This window comes from Manis pentadactyla, chromosome 13 (genome assembly GCF_030020395.1).
Source record: "Manis pentadactyla isolate mManPen7 chromosome 13, mManPen7.hap1, whole genome shotgun sequence".
NCBI lineage: Eukaryota > Metazoa > Chordata > Mammalia > Pholidota > Manidae > Manis > Manis pentadactyla.
This window is the reverse complement of record NC_080031.1, coordinates 88,603,325-88,626,868: the sequence shown is the minus strand read 5'-3', so window position 1 is coordinate 88,626,868 and position 23,544 is coordinate 88,603,325. Positions and strand designations below refer to the sequence as shown.

General features: G+C 42.1%; 1 long non-coding RNA gene across 1 annotated transcript in view; it reads left to right on the top strand.

Moving 5' to 3' along the window:
- The first annotated feature begins 7,224 nt into the window (after positions 1 to 7,224).
- The window catches only part of LOC130680404 (uncharacterized), a 37,525-nt gene continuing 21,205 nt past the window's right edge, over positions 7,225 to 23,544 (top strand). The window contains exons 1-2 of the long non-coding RNA XR_008993401.1: positions 7,225 to 7,410; positions 15,560 to 15,641. This is a non-coding gene — a long non-coding RNA (uncharacterized LOC130680404). The remainder of the gene's footprint in view (positions 7,411 to 15,559; positions 15,642 to 23,544) is intronic.

Genomic DNA, 23,544 nt, shown 5'->3' with positions numbered 1-23,544 from the left:
AAAACTGCCTCATACTGCTCATTCATGAGTTTCCAACTGTAATTAAACATCTAATGCTCCAGATGGCTAAGTATTCAAAATTAGTACATTTCAGCTCCACTGAAACAGTTTATTTTGAAATGTTCAAAATATTATCCAGTGGTGCTTAACAACGGAGCAAGGGAATCTTTCAAAACTCTGTAAGGTATATGTGAGTATGTGCCTCATGGAGAAACTCATGATTCAATAATTCTTCCTTACTATTTTCTTTCCTTCCTATCGACCTATATAGTGAAAGTTCTTAAAAATTAGATGTGCGTGTACTTGTCACATATATAACTCCTGTTCTACTTTAGGAGAGAATCCCTGGTCTCTGCCAGGTGAGAATGCAGTCTCTTGTTCCCTAGAAACAGATGGTATTTCCTTGTCTCTTGACTTTGGATCTGGTTATGTGATTCGTTTAAGCCAGCACGGCCTGTGGGCAGAAGATAGTGCTTCTGCTTTCCCTCTCATGTCTCTGCAACTGCCATGGAAAAGATCTCTAGCTGAGTAGCTGCTGTCCCATCACCCTCTGCCCAAAAATGACTATATGTGCAAAAAAACTGAGCACAACTCCTATCAAACGGTCAGGTCCAGCTGGCCCCTTGGCTTGAAGCATTAACTGTCTGGCCGAGCGCCACCTATATCAGCAGACCCCCAGTTGGACAGCAGACACGTGAGCGGGCAGAAATGACTGTTAGGTTAAATCACCGACTTTGGGGTGGTTCATTAGGCAGCAATAGCTAAGTGATAGATTATGTCACTCCTCCATTCTCTGAGGTTGTCGTGGGGAGGAAGCTAGAGGGACAGAAGTGGCAGCCCACATAAAGGATATAAGAAATTTTTTTATTTTGAGCACATTTGTCTTACACCCCCTCCAAATGATTTTAAATTTCGTGGGTCTGAAAAAAATGTGTTACTCATCTTTGACAAGTCAAGAGTAGCCACTTAAAATTCTGTTGCCTTGGCTGTATTAAAATTTTTTCACTGTATCAGCACAACTCTTTTCGTTAACAAAGACCCATGGTTCCACATTTTCTCTTTTTCACAACTCAGTTTCAAGCCAAACATTTTAGAGAAAGGTACTCTTAAGTGCTTCTGCTAAATGAAAAATTTGGTTATGTGTCTAAGCACTGTGACTGTTTTGCGAAAAATTCATTCATTACATTAAGTGCTGCTTTCCTCCTGGGCATTTTTCATAAATGATTTCAATGAGTATTTAGAATACTGTCAGATAGGTTGCTGTCACTTTCAAATCAGTGAATAGAGTCAGAAAGGTTAAATAACATGCTCAAGGCAACATAGCTAGGTAGAGTTAGGATTCATACCAGGACCATCTGATTACAATTTTTCACCCCAAATACTACTATATCTTCCAAGAAATGAATTGGTAACCAAATAATTTAAAATGGTAATGTATGTTGAAATATATACATATATACACACACATATATATATTTATATACCCACTGAGCAGGTTTACTGTGGTATCTTAATATTAATAACTGAAAGCAACAGACACCTTTGTATGTCCTTTGGAGAGAGGTGGGGTTCTTTGAGATGGATGCCGTCTTTCAAGTGGTCAAAATTGAAAGGAAAGAAGAGACACACAGCGGCAATTCACCGGAGAATTCCGCTTTATTAGGGAAAGGTGCTGGGTTATATAGGAAGGGGCATGGGGTGATTGTGGTGTTACTTCTATGGGGCTGGTGACTATTGGCTAGGTGCTGGGATTAGGGGGGCAAGGGGTGATTGGGGTTCAGGTGGTGCCGGCGGGAACCGAGGACCCGGAAGAGAAGCAGGAAGTTCGCCATCTTATGGGTGGGGGCCCTTCATTCCCCCCTTTCTCCTCTATGGGGTTGTGGACGTTGCTTTCTCTCTGACTGCTTCCTGCTGAACGGGGGCTGAGAAGGGAGTGAGGGCTTGAGGACTGGGAGGAAAGGGTTGATAGGACTCCCCACAGTAAGGACGAGTAGATGTGGGCTTCTTCAGGTTGGAAATCAATGAAGGTTCCCTGTAACCATAGGTCGAGGACTTGTTGATTCCAATAGTGCCAAGAGGATACGGGTGCCAGAAGCCAGGCGTCTGCAGCCACTGTTTCCAGGAAGAGTTTCCAGCGGAGAGAGGGGTCCATCTCAGCGTGTGGTGAGGAGGTTATGTGAGGGTGAGGGATCTTCTGTGGCTAAAAGCTGGCTGAAAGTTTGATTAGAGATTTTACCGACTTGGGATTTGATAAACTTTACTATACAAGGTAAGAAGAGACAGGCGAGGAGAATGATTATTATAGGGCCTGCAATGGGCCACAGCCAGGTGAGGAAGGGGTTTGTTAGTATTGAAGAGAATGGGTTGGAGGAGTAATACTGTGGGTACCGGGAGTTACTCATGTAGTGAATGGCACAAGACCAGTAGGGACATCTCCGTAGGTGTCTGGCCATCACCTGCAACAGGCTTGTTTTTGGTCATAGAGGAAGCAGAGGTAGGGAGAATAAAGGTAGCTGCTAGTGAACACTTCGGTGGAGGGAGGAAAGTGGAGGTATAAAGGCTCGGAGCAGCCTTTCAGAGGGCAGTCTGATGTGGCAATGAGGGTAGTAATTTTTGTTTGATGCTGGGTGTAAGTCTGTCTGACTTTGAATCGCCATACAAAGGAGGCTGGGGTGGCGGGGAAGACAATAGGAATGAGGAAAAAAAGCGAGAGAGAGCAAGGGAGCAGTAAAGGAGGGAAAAGTCATGATTCGGGTATGGATGGCAAAGGGGGTGAACGGGATTTTGGAGGAAAGAGGACAGTAAGGTCAGGAGTCTGGATGGAGGGAGAATCTGTAAACTTTTGTAGGTTAAGAGATTCTTTAGGTGATGTGGGGACAGAATGGTAAGGGGTGCCCCGAATGTCAGTTTATGAGCTTCCTTCTGCAAGAGCTGTCCAGCGGCTAATGCCCGTAGGCAGGGGGCCAATCCCCGAACTGTGGGGTCTAATTGCTTGGAAAGATAAGCTACTGGGGCAAAGGATGGGCCATAATGTTGGCCTAGGACTCCTAGAGCTTGACTGGACCTCTCATGAATGTATAATGAGAAGGGCTTCGACAAATCAGGAAGATGGAGAGCTGGGGCTTCCACAAGGGCTCCACGGAGCTTAATGAAGGAGTGTCGGGGTGAGGAGGATAACGGTTCTTCAGGGGGGCCCTTGCTGAGGTCGTATAGGGGTCTTGCCAACAGGGAGAAGTTAAGGATCCATGCTCTAAAATACCCAGCCAGGCCTAGAAAGGAAAGGATTTCTGTCTTGGTTTTGGGAACAGGCAGGTCAGAGAGGAGTCGTTTTCTGTCTAAGGTAATGGACTTTCTTTGTTGAGATAGAAGAAATCCGAGGTAAGTGACAGAAGGGGAAGAGATTTGAGCTTTGACAGGGGATACCTGGTAACCTCTGGAAGCTAGAAGGTTAAGTAGGGAGGCAGTGTCAAGTTGAGACTGTTCCCATGAGGGAGTGCAGAGTAGAAGATCGTCCACGTATTGTAATAAGGTGGACTCGGAAGCCTTGTGGCAAAACTGTCCAAGTGAGTTGTTCAGAATGTCCTGTGTATGGGTCCGTCCAGGTGAAGGTGAAAAAATCTTGGGAGGAGGGGTCCAGAGGGATAGAAAAAAAAATGCATCCTTGAGATCTAGGACTGAGAAGTGGGAGGCCGAGGCAGGGATCTGCGATAAAAGGGTGTATGGATTTGGGACTAAGGGATGGATAGGGACGATGGCCATGTTGATGAGGCGAAGGTCTTGGATGAGGCGGAAAGATCTGTTGGTATTTTTAACAGCTAATATGGGGGTATTAAACAGAGAGTGAGTGGGTCTGCGGTAATTTTTGTTTAAAAGATCTTGAATGATGGGTTGGAGACCTATGAGGGCTGAAGTGGTTAGGGGGTACTGGGCCTGACAGACATACTGAGAGGGGTCATGTAATTTGATAGAGGCAGGAGGACACAGAGCCACGGAGGGGCTTGTAATGTCCCAAACTTTGGGATTTACAGGGTGTATGAGGGCGGAACTGGAGCTTTCATTGGGTAGAGGGGGGTCGTCGGCTATGAGGGCCATCAGAAAGGGAGTACTGGGGGCTGTGGGAGTGGATATAGTTATGGAAACATGGAGGAGAGAAAGGATGTCCCATCCTAGTGAGGGGATGGGACACTGGGGCATAACCAGGAAGGAGTGGGAGAAAGGTATGGGATTGTCCTGGATTGTGCATAAAAGGGGGGGGGTTTAATGGGAAAATCTGTTTACCTCCTACCCCGACTATAGGAGTAATGGCAGGCGTGGTAGGGCCCCAGTATTCCTGCAGGACCGAGAAGGTGGCTCCTGTGTCTAGGAGGAAGGAGATGGGGCGACCGTCTACTATTAAGGTAACCCTGGGCTCCTGTTTGGTGATGGAAATGGTCGGGCGAGAAGCCCCCGGGCCCCGTCAATCTTCTTCTGCCAGCCCCACTATGGCGGGCTTAGGATGGGGGTTGTTCGTCCAGCCTCCCCTTCAGGTGGCTGGGCAATCAGACCCCCAGTGGCCCTTTTTGTGGCATCTGGGGCATGGGGTGGTAGGAGATCTGGGGGAGGGGCACACCCTTGACCAATGTCCCTCTTGTCCACACTTGAAACAAGCTCCGGGGAGGGCTTGTTTGTAGAGGAGCGCCCAGGTTGTGGTTTTATCAGCTGGGCCAACATTTGGAAATTTTCCTGATCAGCCTTTTGTTTACGGCGTTCTTTCTCCTCCTCCTGGTTATGGAAGACTTTAAAGGCCACTGTTAGGATCTCAGTCTGTGGGGTAGCAGGGCCCTGTTCTAACTTTTTGAGTTTAGCTTTAATGTTGGGGTAGCTTTGAGCTAGGAAGTATGTCATAAGGACATGTCTCCCGTCAGGCGTTTCTGGGTCCAGGCTGGTAACTGTAAAAGGGCTTGGGTGAGTCTGTCTAAGAACTCGGAGGGAGCTTTTGAAAATTGACTCTTTTACGAGCTGCCCTTTTCAGACCTGCTATTAAGCAGCAGGCGAAGATATCTCGAGAGCGGAGACCCACGGCGGTGGGGGACTGAAGGGTTCTGGCTCAGTCTGTGGGGGAGAAACAGGTGATGGGGGCAAAGACAGAGGAGGCTCCTGGGACTTAGTTAGAGGGGGGCTGAAAGGCTCAGGCTTGAACTGCAAGGGGGGTGAGGTGGGGGAGGAGATGGTGGTGGAGGAAGGGGGAGGGGTTGTTGTAGGAGAGGAGGGGGAGGCGGCGGCGGCGGAAGAGGGCAGAGGGGTTGTAGGGGGGGAGGGGCTGAAGGGGGAAGCCTGTATGGCGGAGGTTCGTCGGCTGGGTCAAAGGTAATCGAGGAGGGACTGGGAGTGTGTGGAGGGGAGGGAGACGGCTTGCAGGCTAGGAGAACTTGGGGCGGGGAGCAGGGTGTGCAGAGGCTGGGATTTTGAGCTAGGAGGCGAAAAGCTTCAATATAGGGAATCTTCTTCCATTTTTTCAGGCGCCGGCAGTAGTTAAAGAGATCGCGAGTGATGTCAGGATCAAGAGTTTCCCCTGCGGGCCATTGGTTGTTATTGTCTAGGGGGTATGTCAGCCAATCTTGGGAGCAGTATTTACGGAGAAGTTTTGGTTTTATATCAGGCGTCAGGGAGAGGGTGGCTAGATGCTTGAGCAGGCATTCAAGAGGTGAGCTTTCAGGGAGGGATGAGGAGGCTCCCATGGCTAAAGGGCAGAGAAGGAGACAAACAGGGGAAGACGAACGGAGACCCTCGGACTGGGAGCAGACGGCAAGGAGACAAAGGGCGTCCCCGATGATCCTTGGGGATCTGCGGAAACTCGTATACGAGTCGGTTTCTTAGGAAGTGTGGGTCGTCACCCAGACTTCTCTAAGAAGGCAGAGTGCCGGAGTCACGAGGAACCTAGTACTAGGAATTTTTGGCGGAAGGAATGGAAGGAGAGGGGGGGAAAGGGAGCGTTCTCATCCGCAAAGGAGTCACCTTGTTTATGGCTGTTGGAGGGGGGCCTGAGGGTCCGCCGCAGCCGTGAAGGCCTGAGGCGGGGAGAGCTCCCTCCTCGTCCCCGAGCGTCAGGGCCTTGCCGGACGATCACGGTCAATGGCACTGCGATAGCTCGGGGGAGAGCGGCCCGCTCCAGGGGAAAACTTACCCAAAGGCCAAAGAGGAGTGGTGAGTGTGAGGAGCCAGTGCCGGAAAGAGAGGACGAGGGCGAGCTGCTGCTGGTGTCGGGGGAAGATGGGGCCCAGTTGGGGTGTCCCGTCTCCTGGGTTTCGGCACCACTGAAAGGAAAGGAGCGATACACAGCAGCAATTCACCGGAGAATTCCGCTTTATTGGGGAAAGGTGCTGGGTTATATAGGAAGGGGCATGGGGTGATTGTGGTGTCACTTCTACGGGGCTGGTGGCTATTGGCTAGGTGCTGGGATCGGGAGCGGGGAGAGAGGTGATTGGGCTTCAGGTGGCACCAGCGGGAACCGAGGACCTGGAAGAGAAGCAGGAAGTTCGCCATCTTATGAATGCAGGCCCTTCAAAAATGACTTTTAATATGCTGAGTGGATAACTCTGCAATTACGAACTTTATTTGTAGCCCATTTATTTAATGCCTGTCCCTTTTATGAAAAAGTAAGCACCATAGGGTAGGGCTGTGTCTATCATATGCACTGTCATTTGTCCAGGAGAGTGCTGACACAGATGAAAATTCAGTGAATATTTGTTGAATATAAACAAAAGAAAATGAACTCTTAAAACGTTCACCTAAATCACTCATCTGCCTTGGCTTAGTCCCCAACCCTACACAGATATATAAGCACTCCTTAGCAACTTACTCTGGTGTACCCCAATGTAATTCAATATTTTTCTCTCTTGACTGTATCTCCCCTTGATCCTGCACATCACTTCTTTCTCTATCCAATGCATTTATCTGATCTGATTATTTTCAACTTCTCAGCCTACACCAAAAAATGTATTTTACTGAACTCTTGGGATCAGCTTTCAAACTTATTAACCTGCATAATGGCCTGTATAAAACTGATAAATTCACATGGGAATCCAAGAAGAAACCACTACAGAGTTAAATTAGCAATGTGAGAGCAAGTAAAAGAAAAGGGAGAGTGAGAAATCTGAGTAGGTGAGGAAGGTTAGAAGGCCACTTCCCTCTTCGTAAGAAGGAAGTGGACAGCAAGGGACATGAAGGGTGGTTAGAAATGTAGAGCAAAGGCAGGAATTCTTGAATGAAAAGTATCAGTTGAGTAGTTAGGGTCTTGCCTGAAGGATAAAGAGCAAACGAATCTGGATGCTGGGAAGAATCACATGCAGGCAGTGCCCAGTGGGAAAGAATTCCTGGACAGACATTGAGCCATCTCTGCAGCCACTGCTCCCTGGAACAAACGGAGGACAGGTGAAGAGTCTAGGCTATTATTGCTTTGTCCATTGTGCCCACTCACTGGTTCTGCCACCCATCTCCCTCTGAGGACTCAGCCACTCTAAGGCGATGCCTTGTCTTTTCTCTCTCTGTGCCTTCAGTTCCTCACTGTCTCTGCCTCAACTTGTAGAGATGTGTGTGTGTCCCTCTCTAGGTGGTAACAGCTACAAAGCATGTGGTCAGGAGGACCATCCATGGATTAGAGGTGAAGACTAACAGGTGGCAGTCCTCCATGGTTCCTGACTGGGGTGATGAGCCCCAGTATCAAGGTCTTCTCCAAGGTAGATTCTTTTGTGGAGATAAAGGATAGAAGAAATAATGGAAAAGAGAGATTATGATAAGTACTGCATCAACGGTTATCTAGGCCAACATTGATGATGGAAGGATAAAAGGGGAGTGAATTCTAAATGTAAAACACCACTTTGAAATGTTATTTCTTAAATAATAGCTTAAGAGCCTTAAAGTAAATCAATGAATTAAAAACATATTACTCACATGGTAGCAGCAAACAATTTTAATTATATTAGGTCAGTTGATGTGGTTTTCTAATAAAGCACATTCTTGCTTAGAGCAGCTGTGTATCAAATCCATTAAATATGTGAAAACACTGTGCATTTGGGAAAAGTTAATTTGAAATTTGTCATGTTGCTTTCCTCTGTTTTGACTTTGGCTATTCATTGACATTCAGAAATAGTGCTTCAAGGATGGGTGAGTTCTTACAGTGTTCAGACAATTCAATATGCAACTACGTTTTTAAAGTAAGATAATCTCATCTGTGTCATTAACAGACAATTGATTTAAATTTAAACACCTTGGGCTCAAGTCACCAATCAATCTTATAAAAATGACACAGGGGAGATGGATTCTTCTCTCTTTGGAAATAACTCTGCTACCCTAACACAATCTTTATTTCGCCCTGCTTTCTAAAGTATGTAAGTATATTGTTTTTACCGTGAGCTGCTTCCAATCTGCTCTGGGAGTGAGAAGGGTATCAAGTCCATAAATAGACTCAAAGTGAGTCATGCATTAGTCAATAGGGAAATTGTCAAAGGATTTTGCTTATCTATATGACCAGAACAGTTCTGCTAGTTAGGATTTGGGATGAAATACAAAAACACCACCCACTTCACAGACCAAAAAAAAGGAATACAGGTAAGTTCGAACACCTAGTAAGCATCTGAATCTAAAAGAAAAGAAAGCCAGTTAATGCCTTTCTGACTTTGACTTGCAAAATGTCAAGATTGGAGTGAACTTTCTGGGTCCCCCAGGTCCATTCCTCCATGTAATACTGGAACATCCAAGATTCTGTACTCAGCCTATAGTTGAACACATCCAGTGGCAGAGACCCTGAGCCCAACTAAGGCAGTGCATCCCATCATTGCCTAGCTCTGATCTTTACAAGATCCTTTGGAATAGTGGGTGGGTCAAAATCTTTCTCTTTGTCATCGTCATTCATTCACAGGGCAAGACAAATTTCTCTTTTACATCCTAAACCCAAGGAAGCGTGTCTGCATCAGATCCCTCCTGCCTTAGGTTGAGATCTGGCATAAAATATAGGAAAATTTACTTCCTATGAGTTGAATCAGCTACTAACTACTTTATGGACATATACTTTACAGCCTCTTTTTTTCTAATTCTGCTTTTCTCTTACTTTTCCCATGGAACAAAACTACACGAAGCATACTGAGGAAGAAAACTCCTATAAATTATCTCTACTCATTTTTTCCCTCTAGTTAAGGGATTAAGGGCTTTCTTCTCTTTAAACCTTGACCTTGAAATAAATGTCAGACCATGTAGATTGTGGCTTTTAGAGCTGCTCTGTTAATAATGGTATTCACTAGCCACATGTGGCTAGTGAACACTTACAATACACTCTGTGTAACTATATTGAATTTTTAATTTTATTTAACTTTAATTAATTTAAATTAAAAAATTAAAGCAATATAAACTATGTTCCCAATAAACCTTACTTTATTGTTTTAGCAGATTACATTTTACTTCACCCCCTGCATTATGTAAGATAATTACTGTATTATAGTATGTATTTCTGGCCCATGCGTCATTTCTAGCATACACATAAATGCATGACCAATCTAATAGGTGTCAATGGCTTGATTCAGTTTTAATGTTTTTTTTCCTATGCACAAATGTAACATTGTAATATGTTTATTTGAATATTATATATAGACAGCAGAAGTTGCAGGGTAGCTATGGAACTCATACGTAATAATTAAACTGAAAGGCTTATTGTAATAACAGAACTAAATTATTTTTCTAGTACAAAAGAATGTATGGGCAAGGTTTTTAATTTAAAATGAAGACATACTACTCATGCCGAATCAAGTGGAAATTAGAAGCCAGTGTTATGACCCTAATATAATGTAAAAAAAAGACACTGGAAGAAGATGGAGTTTTTACAAAGAATGGCAATTACAATTTGCTACAGCAGAGCAAATTGAAAAACTGCTTCTTTGTTGCATTAAAAAAGTTATACAAAATTAAGTAGGCAAAGTTAACTGACATTTTCAGCAAAAAGAATTGTGAATGGGTAAGAAATGTGAATAGTCAGAAGCATTCAGTGAAAATCATTTACTGAAATCGGATTTAATGTTCGCTGATTATCATTTAATGTTAAATGATTTTTCAGTAGGAGCTGACTTTGTTACACTGGTTTGGATACTTAACAAAATAGAACACCATTTTTAGATGGAAACATGGTAAAAATAAGTTATCTCAGTTATTGAAATTTTATAGGAAAATTATGAAGAAAAATTTAAAAGATGTTGTAAAAAATGTTATGCCACCAAACAACAGCACATAGAAGCCAAAATCTTGCTAATATTAGAGAATAATTGATTCAAAATTGGAAAAATTGCAAGTATTTTTCATTAGTTTGGGTTGAGTTGTGTAAGTCACAGACTGGTTAATACTTTGGTTATCTTTTGTCTCAAAGGGTTTCTAAATTATAGAGAAACACCAATTCCCAGCCTAAAATGGGAATTGGCAGAGCTATTTGAAATCTTTTGAAAGTATCAAAGAACTTTAGCTAAAATATGGAAAAAAGATTTACTTCCTATTATGACAGACATTGCTTTAGATACATTAGATCAAAAAATCTGAATTTATGGGACTATTAATACTCACATTATTTATTAACAATTAGTATTAATACTAACAAAATAATTATTATTACTACTAATAAAAGAGACTGTTTACTGTTTTATACCAATATGTGATACATATTGAAATCTGTGATTATTTTTAAGGCAAATTCCACTAAAAGTGTCATGGATAGAGTTCTTAAAATTATTCAGTATATAAGCAAATGCTATGAAAAATCATCCATTCATGAAACTGTTGAAAGAAACAGAAGACTATCTTGTATTCTCTGCAAATGCTTATTGGCTGAGCTGCAGAAGAGTTTTACAAAAATTTACTATAATGTTAACTCTAATTCACGATTTTCTTGAAACAAAAGAAATGCTTGCCAAATATTCAATAATCAAAGACCAAAAATACGGCAGTATGATTCATGTCACAAAAAAAATGACAGTGTGATTTATGTTTTCTCACTCATATGACACTGCATGTAAATGAGCTAACTGTGATGCTCCCAGGAAAGTAAAAACTAATTTGTGACCTAGCAAGACAGTGTGGGAACTTATGTTGAAATAGGAACTTTTCATAATAAAACTCAATGGTAATTATTTGGCAATTAGTTCTGAGTCACCATGTTAAAGATAACAATTATAATTTACATAGAACCAACAGTACTGTATAGATTGCTGCCAAAACTAATGCTGAATAATACTTTGTTAAGGGTGATACATTTACAGATACTTTTCATTTATAAAATACCACTTTGAATTTGATGGCAGTCATACTGAGGTTGACACTAGACTTAGTGAGTTTACTTCATTGGAATGTAGTTTTGAATTCCTGTGAAGTCAGTTCCAAAAAAGATTAACCAATTTTGTTAAATGGATACAAACACTAAAGGAAAATGCCTTTTTGATATCTGCTTCAACTATTGGACAATGTTTAGGTATGTTTAGGTACTTGCTATGTGAACCTAGTTTTTCAACATCAAATTCTAAGTCTAAATAAATATAGATCAAGTATCTCTGATGAAAATTTAACATCCAAATTGATGTGTATTGTAAGTGTAAATCACCTGTCAGACTTCGAAGACTTTTTGTGGAAACAAAATGAACAACACCTTGTAAATAATGTTTTATATTGATTATGGATTGAAATGGTAACATTTTTCATCTGTGGGGTTAAATAAAATACATATATATCTAAATTAATGTTATTAAAATAGTTATGACTGTATAGAAATAAATGGTGCATTTATTTACTTTCAGTAAACAAATAAATGAAGGGGAATAGATAAATCTCCCACACAGAATTCCAAACAATTTATGTAGATATTCCTTCCTCAAGTCTTCCTTTCAAAGAGTACAGTGTGTAAAAGGTGGGAAAGTACTTTACAGTGGGGACACCTGACAAACACATCTTCGGCCAGGGGATCAAGGTTAGCATCAACGATGGTAAGTCATGTACCCTTGATACAATGTAATGAGAAAACCAGTATAATGCCGTGGTCTTCCCCCCCAACATTCATAACCTCTATGACCTATGTGTTTTTACCACTACTGCAAGCAATGAACTCAGTTCCAATACTATATACATGAAGACTGCATCAGATTCCACAGGTTAAGGTCCCAGACCTGCAAGACTGACCCCTTGGCCATTCCATTTCAGATACCAACCCAAAGTCTGGGTTGTCACCTGTGCTTTTGACTGGGATTTCCAACGACCCCCTGCTTGGTTTCAATTAATTTGCTAGAGCAGCTCAAAGAACTCAGAGAAACATTGCACTAACTAGACTACCAGTTTATTACAAAGTATATTAAAGGGCAGGCATGAACAGATGCTTCTCCCTGTGGAGTTTGTGGCCCTGTATGTGGAAGCATTCTGGTTCATAGCCTGGAAGCTCTCTGAACCACCTCCTTCGGGGGTTTTGTGGAGGCTCATTACATAGGATGACTGATTAAATCACTGGTGATTAACAATTGGTTCAATCTCCAGCCCCTCTCCCCTCCCTGGAGTTCAGATGGTGGGACTAAATGTTCCAATCCTCCAAACACATGGTTGGTTCCTCTGGCAACAAGCCCCCATCCTTAAGTGCTTTCCAAAAATGCCTCATTAACATAAACCCAGATGTGGTTAAAAGGGGTTTGTTATGAATAGCAAGATAACTTTATTGCTCTTATCACCCATGAAATACTAAGGGTTTTAGGAGCTCTGTGCCAGAGACAGGGACAAAGACCAAGTATATATTTATTACAAATCACAATATCACAAACCTTTGTATGATCATGAGAAAAACATCAGACAAACTTGAATTCAGGGACCTTCTACAAAATTCCTGAGCAGTATCCTTAAAACTGTCAAAATCATCAAATCAAAGAAAATCTGAGACGCTATCATATCAAAGGAATCTAAGGAGATATGATAGATGGCTTGGTGGGATCCCAGAACAGAAAAAGGACATTAGGTAAAAATGAAGGAAATCTGAATAAAGTATGGATGTTAGTCAATAATAATGTATCATTATGGATTTATTAGTTGTGACAAGTACACCATACTACTGTAAGATGTTAGCACTAAGGGAAATCGTGTTTGGGGTAACAGGAATGTCTGTACTATGTTCACAACTTTTCTGTAAACCTAAAACTTATTCTCAAATAAAAACATTATTACAAAAATTTAATTTGACCTGTTTCCTTTATTTTTTTTTAATGTGGCTACTGAAAATGTTTAAATTTCACATATGGCTTACATTATGATCCCACTGGAAAGCACTGCTCTAGAGAATGGAATTGCTATGGAACAAAGAACAGTGGACCTGGTGTCTGGAAACCTCTGGTTTGAAGTCTGCCTATAACTCTTACCACACACATCACAGGCCCTTTTAGGCTGAGGTCCTCATATATATGATGAGAATTAAAGACTTGTTGCAAGGATTCCATAAGATGGTTTATTTGAAGGAAACTAGCTCATGATCTATAATGACCAAACAGTTGTTGACTACTGACATGTGCTGGATTTTTACTCTTGCAAAGGGAGGCAAATAATTGATTGCAATACAGTAAGAAGCTCTGGGGAATTGCAGAGAAAGGAATGACTACACACTTAGGAAGGTTTCCCAGAGAGAGCAACAGTGACCTAGATCTTCAAAGACTGAGTCCAGGCCCAGAAAAATGTTGATTCCCATACAAGTACCTCCAACCTAATGTAATACAGACTTTTTATTTTTTCCTCCTATCTTTAGGGCTCGGTGCCAGTCCTCTTAGTCACTTCTTTCTCTGTTGCCAACACACCTTGTTCTCCCTGTGCATGCCCTTAGACTACACAAAACTGGCACTTGACAATTTCTACATTTTATAATTTAATTTCTGTATCACATGCATAGAATTATTTTTGCCTGAAGCTTAAATTAAGTATAATTTTACTGCATAGGAATAAAGGGGCTTAGTCACCACCTACTACCTAATCTGTTCACATATTAAATGTATTCAGATTTGGCTATACTACTAAGAAATACAGCCCATGGTTTTCTTCCAAGCAAGAGATGGACAGTTAATTTCATTTCCAGCAGAATGCCTCAGTGATGACAACCTCTTCTCCTACTAAAGTACTAGCCAGCCAGCCATCTTTTATTCTACCCACTTATTCTTTCATCTCACACATGTTGAGTGCTTACCATGTATCAAGTGCTGATGACACAATCTTCTGCATGAATGGGTTTTCCTGTCTTTTTCATGGGTCTTTGTCATATTTTCCAAGTAAGGTGTAAATGACTTAAAGACGTGATTGATGGCTCCTTTCTCTTCTGAAATCCTCTTGCTTACTGGCCTTCTCCCCACTCCAATCACACTCCAGCACTATCACTACCAACAGCTACTCTGTTGTCAGGCATCTGCCTCTGGGGAGCTCTCTCCTTGTGCACTAGGTAAAGCACTAGGAGAAACCTCAACCTGGATGGGGCAGAGTTCTTGACTCTGAAAGAGAAAGATTTCTCAAGCAGGTCAGACGAGTGTAGGTAAGGAAGGAATTCATAAAAAGCGAGAGTAGCAGGGAATAGCACCTGCCTTGCAGGCAGCAGAGAGCAAGGAAGAACAAAGGAAGGAAAGGGAAGATCATTGAACTCCTGCTCGACATAGCACAGATCCCTTGCCAACTCCTAAATCAGATCACCTGGTGTCCAGTATCCACTTGAATCTGCATGGCATGGGAACTAAGCCCCTACCACCCCTGGATTTGGGGGAGCTGCAGAGCACTGGATGGAGTGAGATTATATTCTGAGAATTTCCTAAAGGCAAAGAAAGGAGATTTCCAGGCAGGCTACTAAGAGCATGATCATACAGCTGCAGTCCTGTCTGGGTCACTCAAGTGACAGGAACTTGCAAGCCCAAATCAGAGATCTCAGTAGCCCTTCCCTAATTGTCTGAAGTAAGACAGAAGGAGTGAAGACTTGTGGTTAAGTCTGGAAACTAGAATAAAATAGCAAAGTGACAAAGACACTTACCCCTGGAAGAGCACAGAGACAGTAGACAGTAAATTGGACAGTGACAAGGCTTTATTTAAAAAGTACACACTCAAAGAAAGGGGAGTGCAAGCAACCGCAGAGAGGAAGTGCACTTAAGGGCTTAGGATTCTGTCTTTTAAGGCTTTCAAGAATGAAACAAAGGATGGCAGGGAGTGAGGGGTATAGTCTTGACATGTGGTCTCATGATGTCTGTCTCCAGTGAGAGACATCATGTCACTATCCAGTCAGTCCTCTAGATAATTCTGTAGAATAAACTTAACACTCAACACAAGGAATTTATTGACCCAGTTCCTCTCCAAGATAGTGGTTTCCCTCAAGCACTGGGAACAAGTCGGTTAGGACTGCTTGTCCTGCCTTAAGATAGGGTGGGTTATTTTCTGATTACCAAAGAATATGTTAGGAATCTTACCTCCTAACTCCCTGGTTTTTAAAATGGAATCTTAGCCTGAAGATGGAGTCCCTCCTGTTCTTACTATACTGTTTATATCTTGGCATTTTTCATCACAGGCAGGAAAAGTTGGTGATGCTCGTCCCAGGTCCCTACCCTGCTCCAGCACCAACTATACTTTCCTACCCAGAAGAGAGAATGGTGAGCTTCCAAACGAGCTGCAGAGAAAGGAGCAGAGGGGTGAAGTATAATATCAGCCAAATTTTTTTCCTGAATATAAGTCTGGCCCTTCTTCTACCACCTTCCCCCTGCTTCTAGATTACAACGTCTATTGTACTTGTACTGTGGAATCCAGCTTTCAGTCACTGTGATTAAATCAGGCTTGCCTAGAGAGCCATCCTCCTTTACTTGATAAATAAGCCACACAAAGTTTCCCCTAAACATCAGCCGAGTTTACCAGTCTTGGGAAAGAGGGGCACATTTTCCGCCACAGGAAATGAGGTTTGTGTGGGTTTCATCCATCTAACACTTGCCGTGATACCAAACTTAACCGCGGTTTTGTACGAGAGGGCCAGGGCTAAATCCAAGGTGCTGATCGGCAAACCTGAACTAGCAGCGGATTTGAGTTTGACGCAAACCAGATTGCAGGCACTGAAAGCTATTAAACCTAATTACTCCTCCGGTATGGAGCAAAACGGGAACTGGGCGCTATAATCACTGCCAGCCTTCTTGACTGATCGGGGTTGTTAAAGCTGCAAAGGCCATCGGTTTCGGTTGGGGAGGAGGGTGTCACCTGGCTTCCTTCCTACGACTCAGTTGTTATTCTGAAGAATGCATTTAATTACAGAGGGAACTCGTTTATTTGCTTTCTAGTAGCTGGCTTTTCCTAGGTTATTCCTACCGGCGCCTTCCCTGTGCCGAAACACAAAGGCCTGTGTACGACTAGATCACATCTTTCGGCTTCCATTTCAGATCTTCCTCCCACGCGACAGGAAAGCAAGGTAGTGTTGATGCAAATAGCCCCACAGGAGGTTACCTTTACCAAAGGGGACCCATTTTCAACTGTATGCAAACTAGAACTCTCCAAAGACCTGTGAACTGCAAATAACTCGGGGTGTGAAAGGGGTCAACTTGGTTTAATTTAAGAGTTCACAGAGCTTTTCTATAGAAATTCAAACACCGGTGAAGAAACCCCTCGGGGGCCTTTAAAAAAATTCCAGGGCCAGCACCTCTATTTACTCTTTAGACTCCTGCCTGTCTGGTGGAGGTCTGCTCTTAAAAGCTAATCAGCTCACCTAGGGCTGTCGCCAGGCTCCCGGTGGCAGGCTGCCTCCTCATTGCGGAGCTTTGGAGCACAATGCCAGCAGAGGAAGCTGGGAGAGGAAGCCGTTGTGGAAAAAGCAGGATTGAGGTTAATGCTCAGGCCAGGATGAGGCTAGGGATCCCCAGACAGTGGCCAAGTGGAGCAGAACTCATGGTCACCCAGCACTGCTCTCTCCTTCTGCTCTGGAGGAAGACCACCCCCACCCCGCACCCCATCCTGCCCTGTCACACAGGTGCATCACCAGGGTCTCCTGAGGAACATCTTCATTGCCTTATTTTATTATAAAATATATCCTCACTTCTCAGAAGCCAGAAAAGTCCAAAGGAATACTGCGCATATTTATTCTCTGTCTGTCCCTTCTTTAGAAGTCATTTATGAGGAGACCCTGCTCAAGTCTCAGTAGACATAACAGCTCCCCTCAAGCTGGAGAAAGGATTTTACATTGTGAATTCTCACTTTAGCCATGCTCGGAAAATGGCTTAGACTGTGGCAAAAGATTTGAGTTAGCTCTTAAGGGGGACGTTTTTACTGCAAGAATGTGGAGTGTGGAATACAAAGTAAGATTTTTGACATGTCTTGCTCTGAGGCTATTTAAGAGAGAGCAGAGATTTTAAAATTTTTTTCCTGGGGTTATAAGCACAGTTCTACTTTGAACCAGATGACTCCTCCAAAGTGGCGAACTTTGCAAGATTTATTGGTAAAGACAGCTGCCTAATCTGGCAAGGAGAATGAAAAATATCCCAGCATACACCATAAAGCAACTTAATACCCCATTATGATCACAACCTAGAATGGCTCTCCCATGAAAGAAACTTGAACTTTTTGGTTGTACATGGTTTAATTCCATGATCTTCCTTTATTGATTTATACTGCAAGGAGATACCCTGATGGATTTCTGAGCGTCAATGCTGATTCACCCAGCGAGGGCGATAGGTCCTGTATAGTTCAAAAACAGCATAATCTCCTTGATCAAGCAAGTCTACCAGCCTGACTTCAGTCATGGACAACTGAGCTTAATGCACAACTGAGCTTCTGTTGGTGGGATCTCAGAGGACCCGGAGAGTCTGTCTGCCTCAAACATCTGCTCTCCCCAGCCACAATATGCAACTGTGCCAGGTTTTAGAAAAGGTCTGTCTTTGAACTAGTCTTTGATTAAGACATTGCATCTACAGTTATGCTAATATATTATCTGGAAAAGCAAATGTTTCATCTGTTAGTGATGTCGGGGTTCTTGTTTGCGGAGCCAAAGAATGAGCTTCACAAACAGTGAAGGTAGGAGAGCAAGGTACAGGCTTTTATTTAGAGATACAGTGAAAGGACAGAGCTCCGGGCTCACGCCAGGAGGGTACAAGAGAGTCCGTGGTGGTGCATTGTCTAGGACTTTTATAGGCAGTTGAGGATATTCGGGACTGTGAAAAGAGCTTAGGGGTGTGGACTTGTTAAGTGGTCTCTGAATATTTAGAATTAACTTAACACAAGCAACTTCCTCTGATGATTTCTCCGTGGGATAAGAGCATCTTGGTCTGGGGTCAAATGAAACAAGGCCACCTGCTCAGCCCCCAGGGTAGGCTGAGGTATTGTTTGCTAAAGAGTAAGTGAAGAATTTTTAACGTCTTAACTTCTTGGGTATTAAAATGCAATCTTATCTTTAAGGTGGAATCCTCCCTGCTTTTTACTGTGTTGTTAATGCCTGGGCTTACTTGCTAAATTAGTTGCTCAGTTTGCAAAATCACTTCATCAGATCTGAAGGAGAAAGACAGCACATGGGCCTGGGCCTTTTAGTATGCTAAAGAGAACTTTACACATGATTATAAATGGTTAGCATAATAAAACATGCGCTACTCTTCTTTATCTGGGGAACATTAATTTTACTTAAGAATGATTCTAGAGCTCAATGTTAAACATAGAGTTTTAGCAGGGGAGGTTTCCTTGCATGTAGTTACATTGCTCTGACTGAAAATACTCTGCCCTGCTTTTCCCCCCCGGAAGGCCCTCACCCTACTCTGACTACACCCACAGTTCCTGTCTCATTAGTATCTATGAATCTGTCTGTATCTATCCACAATTTGCAAAGAGGTTGAATACCTACCCTATAGGTATTACCTAGGACAACCTAGCAGAAATGAACACCCTGAGAGTACTCAACTGGGAAGGGGCATGTGGGGGTGGGGGGAATGTAGGAGAAAGAGAGAGAAGGAGGAAGAGAAAGAACGAGAATACTGGAAGGATCATGAAGACAGTGTGGAAAGCACACGGATCCCGTGTCGTAGTTTCTGTGCTGTTTGGGGCGGTCTCCCTCTGGTTGAGCCCTGCTCTGCCATGCACTCGCTTTCACTTTGGCACTAGAGCGTGAAGACCTAGACCCTTAGGTGCTAGAAGGTGAACCAGGACAGGCAACAAGAAGAGCTAGATCAGTGTACGGACCCTGGCAGGGCCAAATGTTTCTCTAAGGAGGATCACAGAAATGCATCCCTGGTGTGACTGAACCGAAAAGGAAGTCCTGAAAGGCAGCTGTTCTATGAATATGATATATACAACCTTGCACATGAGATGCCTGCGCCTGCCCACACAAAAATGAGCACCCTCACAAGAATGTGCACACATGTATGTATATATTTACAGAAATGCACTGAGCAAAGATAGCTATGGGTGCAGTCAGTTGGACCTTTTTCTTATAAAAAGAAAAAGAATCCATTCAGTCAAAAAGAAAAAAAATGTTGAGTTCTATAACTCGCTTCTGGAACCATCTAGTTTCAACAGTTCCATGAGTCTTTCAAACCCAGTAAGTTTGACTTCCTTCAGATGGTGTCATGGCGTCTGGATTTGATTTCTGGCTGCTAAAGGCTGTCAAGTGCCAATGAGCGGGCTCTGCTTACTCTGGTCTCACCATGTTGGCTTCCCTCCACCGTGTGAGAGGTTGAGCCAAAGTGGGGTAGCCAGAGACCCAGAACCCCCTAATAAGAGCTTTAGATCCTGCCCACCACGAGCAGGTGAGTCATCCACATTCAGCAATTAGCAGCATGCCCGCCCGAAGCAAGTAACCCTGTTGAGGACTGGCAGCTGACAGAAAGCCAGCTCTCCATGCCTGCATTGTATCCATGAGTCTACCTCAGTCTCTCAAGCCTCATTTCACTGGTAGCCTGATATGAATCTGACATATGAATCAGGTTCATGCTTAAATGAAATCAGGCTCAAGCCTCATTTCACTGGTAGCCTGATATGAACCTGACATATGAATCAGGTTCATGCTTAAATGTCATTTATTTTGAATGCACATCCCATGCCCAACTCCTTTCTTTCAATCTCAGTGATCTGAGGCCCTTTGGCCCCTCTCAGGGACCTTGCCTTCCCCGTTCACACCCCCTCGTGATCCCCCAGTCAAAGCACTGCCACCTCCAGGCAGGTTTCTCAGTTTTCAGATTCCTCTCCCTTTACAATGACTTGATCTTGCAGAGTTCTTGACCGTCCCATGTAAGACTCTCTCTTTCCCATCTCTGTCCCTCTACAAGTAAACAGAGAATAAACTAGAGGAGGAAGGTAAATCAAGATTCCTTGGAAATGTATAGGAAACAAGGCTGTGTGGCTGAGCCAGGTGACCTTATATAGAACAGACTGGAGGTGTTAGGAAAAGACATGAATGAAAGAAAGCAAGAAATATACACAGGGGAGACTAATCAGCTAATCCAGCTAAGAGGTTAGACCAAGGTAGATTACATAAAAGGGCACATGAACAAAACCATGGCCTAACCAATAGTCTTTTGGATACATTTAACCTTAGGAAGCCATCATTTACCTCAAGTGACCAAAAAAAAAAATGTGGAAATAAAAGGCTTAGCAGAGAGTCTTGAGAGAAATAACATTTCTTAAATGCCAGGAAACAAAGGAAATGAGAGGGTCTGAGGACCATCAGTGGGATGATGGGGAAAGACTGGGAAAATGTTTGGCTGTGTTTCAGAGAAGAGGCCACCATTCAAATTTTCACAGGGCCCAGCCCCTCTGCTACAAATCCCTTGCAGCTCATCTGTCACTCATTAAGACTGCACCAAATGAGCCTTAAGAGAGACAGATGACCTTTCATATTTTTTCATGAATAATGTCAGTGATGGTGACTTTCATCTTCATAGAACTGCTCAGGGCCTCAAATCAACCTTTCTGTGCTTAATACAGAATAAAATGCAAGGCCCTATGGCAGAAACACTGGCAATGCTAAACATCCATTTACTCATTTACTATTTAATTTTACCAGAGTGCAAATTCCTTACAAGTCAGTGTCTACTGTAAAATCTCTTTGGTGAGTCAGCATGTTGCTAAATTCTTATTTTAAGCCTTAGCACAGCTGTGGCATGGACATAAAAATACAGCTTCTTAAACTATAGGAGTAGAGCCCATAATCCTATTAAGAAATAGCTCAGGAGGCTACGATGTTTTTTTCTCTACAAGTATCAAAATATCATCAGTAAAATGAAATACTGGTTACTAAACAAAGATACTTGAATTTTGACTACGAATACATGGAATCTTAAAAGTTGTGAAGGAGCATAACTTGGATGATAATGAACCTCTGGGCAATATAGTGCTACATAGATACTAAATATTAATGCTGCGACAGAACTTAAGTTATTTCAAGTTCAGATTTCCTAGAATTGGTTCAGGCTGCATTCACTATTCCCTTTTGGAGTTTTTAGTGAACTTGTTTGCTTTTCTTAATCTAAGCAAGAAAAAAGGCTAAAAAAATGTGTTGTTGTGGTTAGTTTTTCACTCAAACCAAGCAACAATCTTGACCTTGAACATCAAATATCCATCATAACTGTTCTTTTTATGCTGAGGCAACTTCTTCCTTCCATAGTGTCTGAGTTTTCATCTTTAGTTTATTACCTTAAAAGCATCTGCACTACTGATGGCTGAGTACATTTCATCCATGAACAAGTTATTTTTAAATAAAGTAATTAAAAAACAGAGACAGTCATTCTCATTCCCCAGTCTGTCCATGACTTTTCAGGAAAAGATGATGAAGCTATACTATAGGAAAAAAGAAATAAAGGAAGGTGGAAGAAATGATGAAAGAGAAGAAGGGGGAACCAAAGAACAGAGGGATGGAGGGACAAAGGGAGGAAAAGAAAAGAAGCTAGTGTGAGACCTCCTATGAAGCATATTTATGATCCATCAAGGCTTTCTCCTCCTAAAGTCAATCTCTAAAGTGGTTAGTGTTCACCTGAGGTGTACACATAGTGGGACTTCAAGAACAAGAACAAAGTAGCACATTTATCTCCATCAAGAAGACGATGATGATCCACACCTTTCATCCATCAAGCCTGCCCAGGCCTGCCACTTTTTTTTTTTCTTTCATGAGTACAACTGAGGAGATGGGAAGGAAAAGGCTAGAAGTGATCAATGGTAGCACAAAAGGACTAGCCACATTGATATTAGCCATAAAAGGACACAATTCAAAGAGGCCAAAATAGGCATCTCCATCTTCCTCATACCCCGCATATATGCCTCAGTGTCTAGTTTCTATCTTTAGAAGTTTCTCTGCCTCTTAAACATATCTTAAAGACTTCTTAATGTACCTCTTCCTTTCTAAAAGTAGATTTATTGAGGCATAATCGAAATACAAAAAGCTATGCATATTTAAGTGTATAAACTGTTAAATTTTAATATATGTATGCATCTGTCAAACCACCACTACCATTAAGATAATGAACATACCCAACACTGAAAAGATTCCATGTGCCCTTTTGAAACCCCTCTTTGAAAAAAGTAATGTGCATTTCCATAATGATATTTTCCAAGTTGTTCTTGCTATTCTAGATCCTTTGCATTTCCACATGAATTTTAAATTGGTCTGTGAATTTCTATAAAAAAGCCTGCTGGGATTTGGTTGGCATTGCATTTAGATAATAGATCAATTTGGATAGATAGTCATCTTAACAATATTGAGTCTCCCAATGATGAACGTGGTATAGCTCTCCAGTTATGTGTATCTTCTTTCATTTTCCCTCAGCAATATTTTGTAGATTTTGGTACAGGTCTTTCATATCTTTTGTCAGATTTATCCCTGACTACCTCATATTTTCATGCCACTGTAAATGGTATTTCTAATTTCAATTTCTGGATGTTCATTGCTAGTATGTAGAAATATAATTGATTTTCTATATTGGTCTTGTATTCTGCAATCTTGCTAGACTCAATTATTAGCTCCAGTAGCTTTTGGGTCCCCTCCATCAGATTTTCCACATAGACTGAGATGTCATCTGAACATAAAGAATAGCTTATTTATTTATTTCCTATGTAGATGCCTTTTGTTTCTTTTCCTGGCCTGAATGCACTGACCAGTTTCAGGTACATGTTGAATAGAACTGGTAAGAGTGGACATCCTTGTCTTGTCAGTGATATCAAAGGGGAAATCACTCAGTCTTTCACAATTAAGTATGATGTTAGCTGTAAATTTTTCAACAAAGATGCCTCTATGGTTTTAGCATAGAGGGATTTTGCTTACATTTCTGGTTTGCTTAGAGAATTTTCTGTATGAGATGGTAGATTTAGATAATTCCTTTTTCTGCATTTATTGAATTAGATTATCACATGATTTTTTTCATTTTTAGTTTGAAATTTTTTTAATGTTGACTGGCCTTTCATTCCTTGGATAAATTCTACTCATCATAATGTATCGCTTTTTTACATATATTGTACATATGTGATTTCCTAAAATTTTTATTAGAGTTTGCATTTATATTCATGAGGGATGTTATTTTGTAGTTTTCTTATAATGTCTTTATTTGG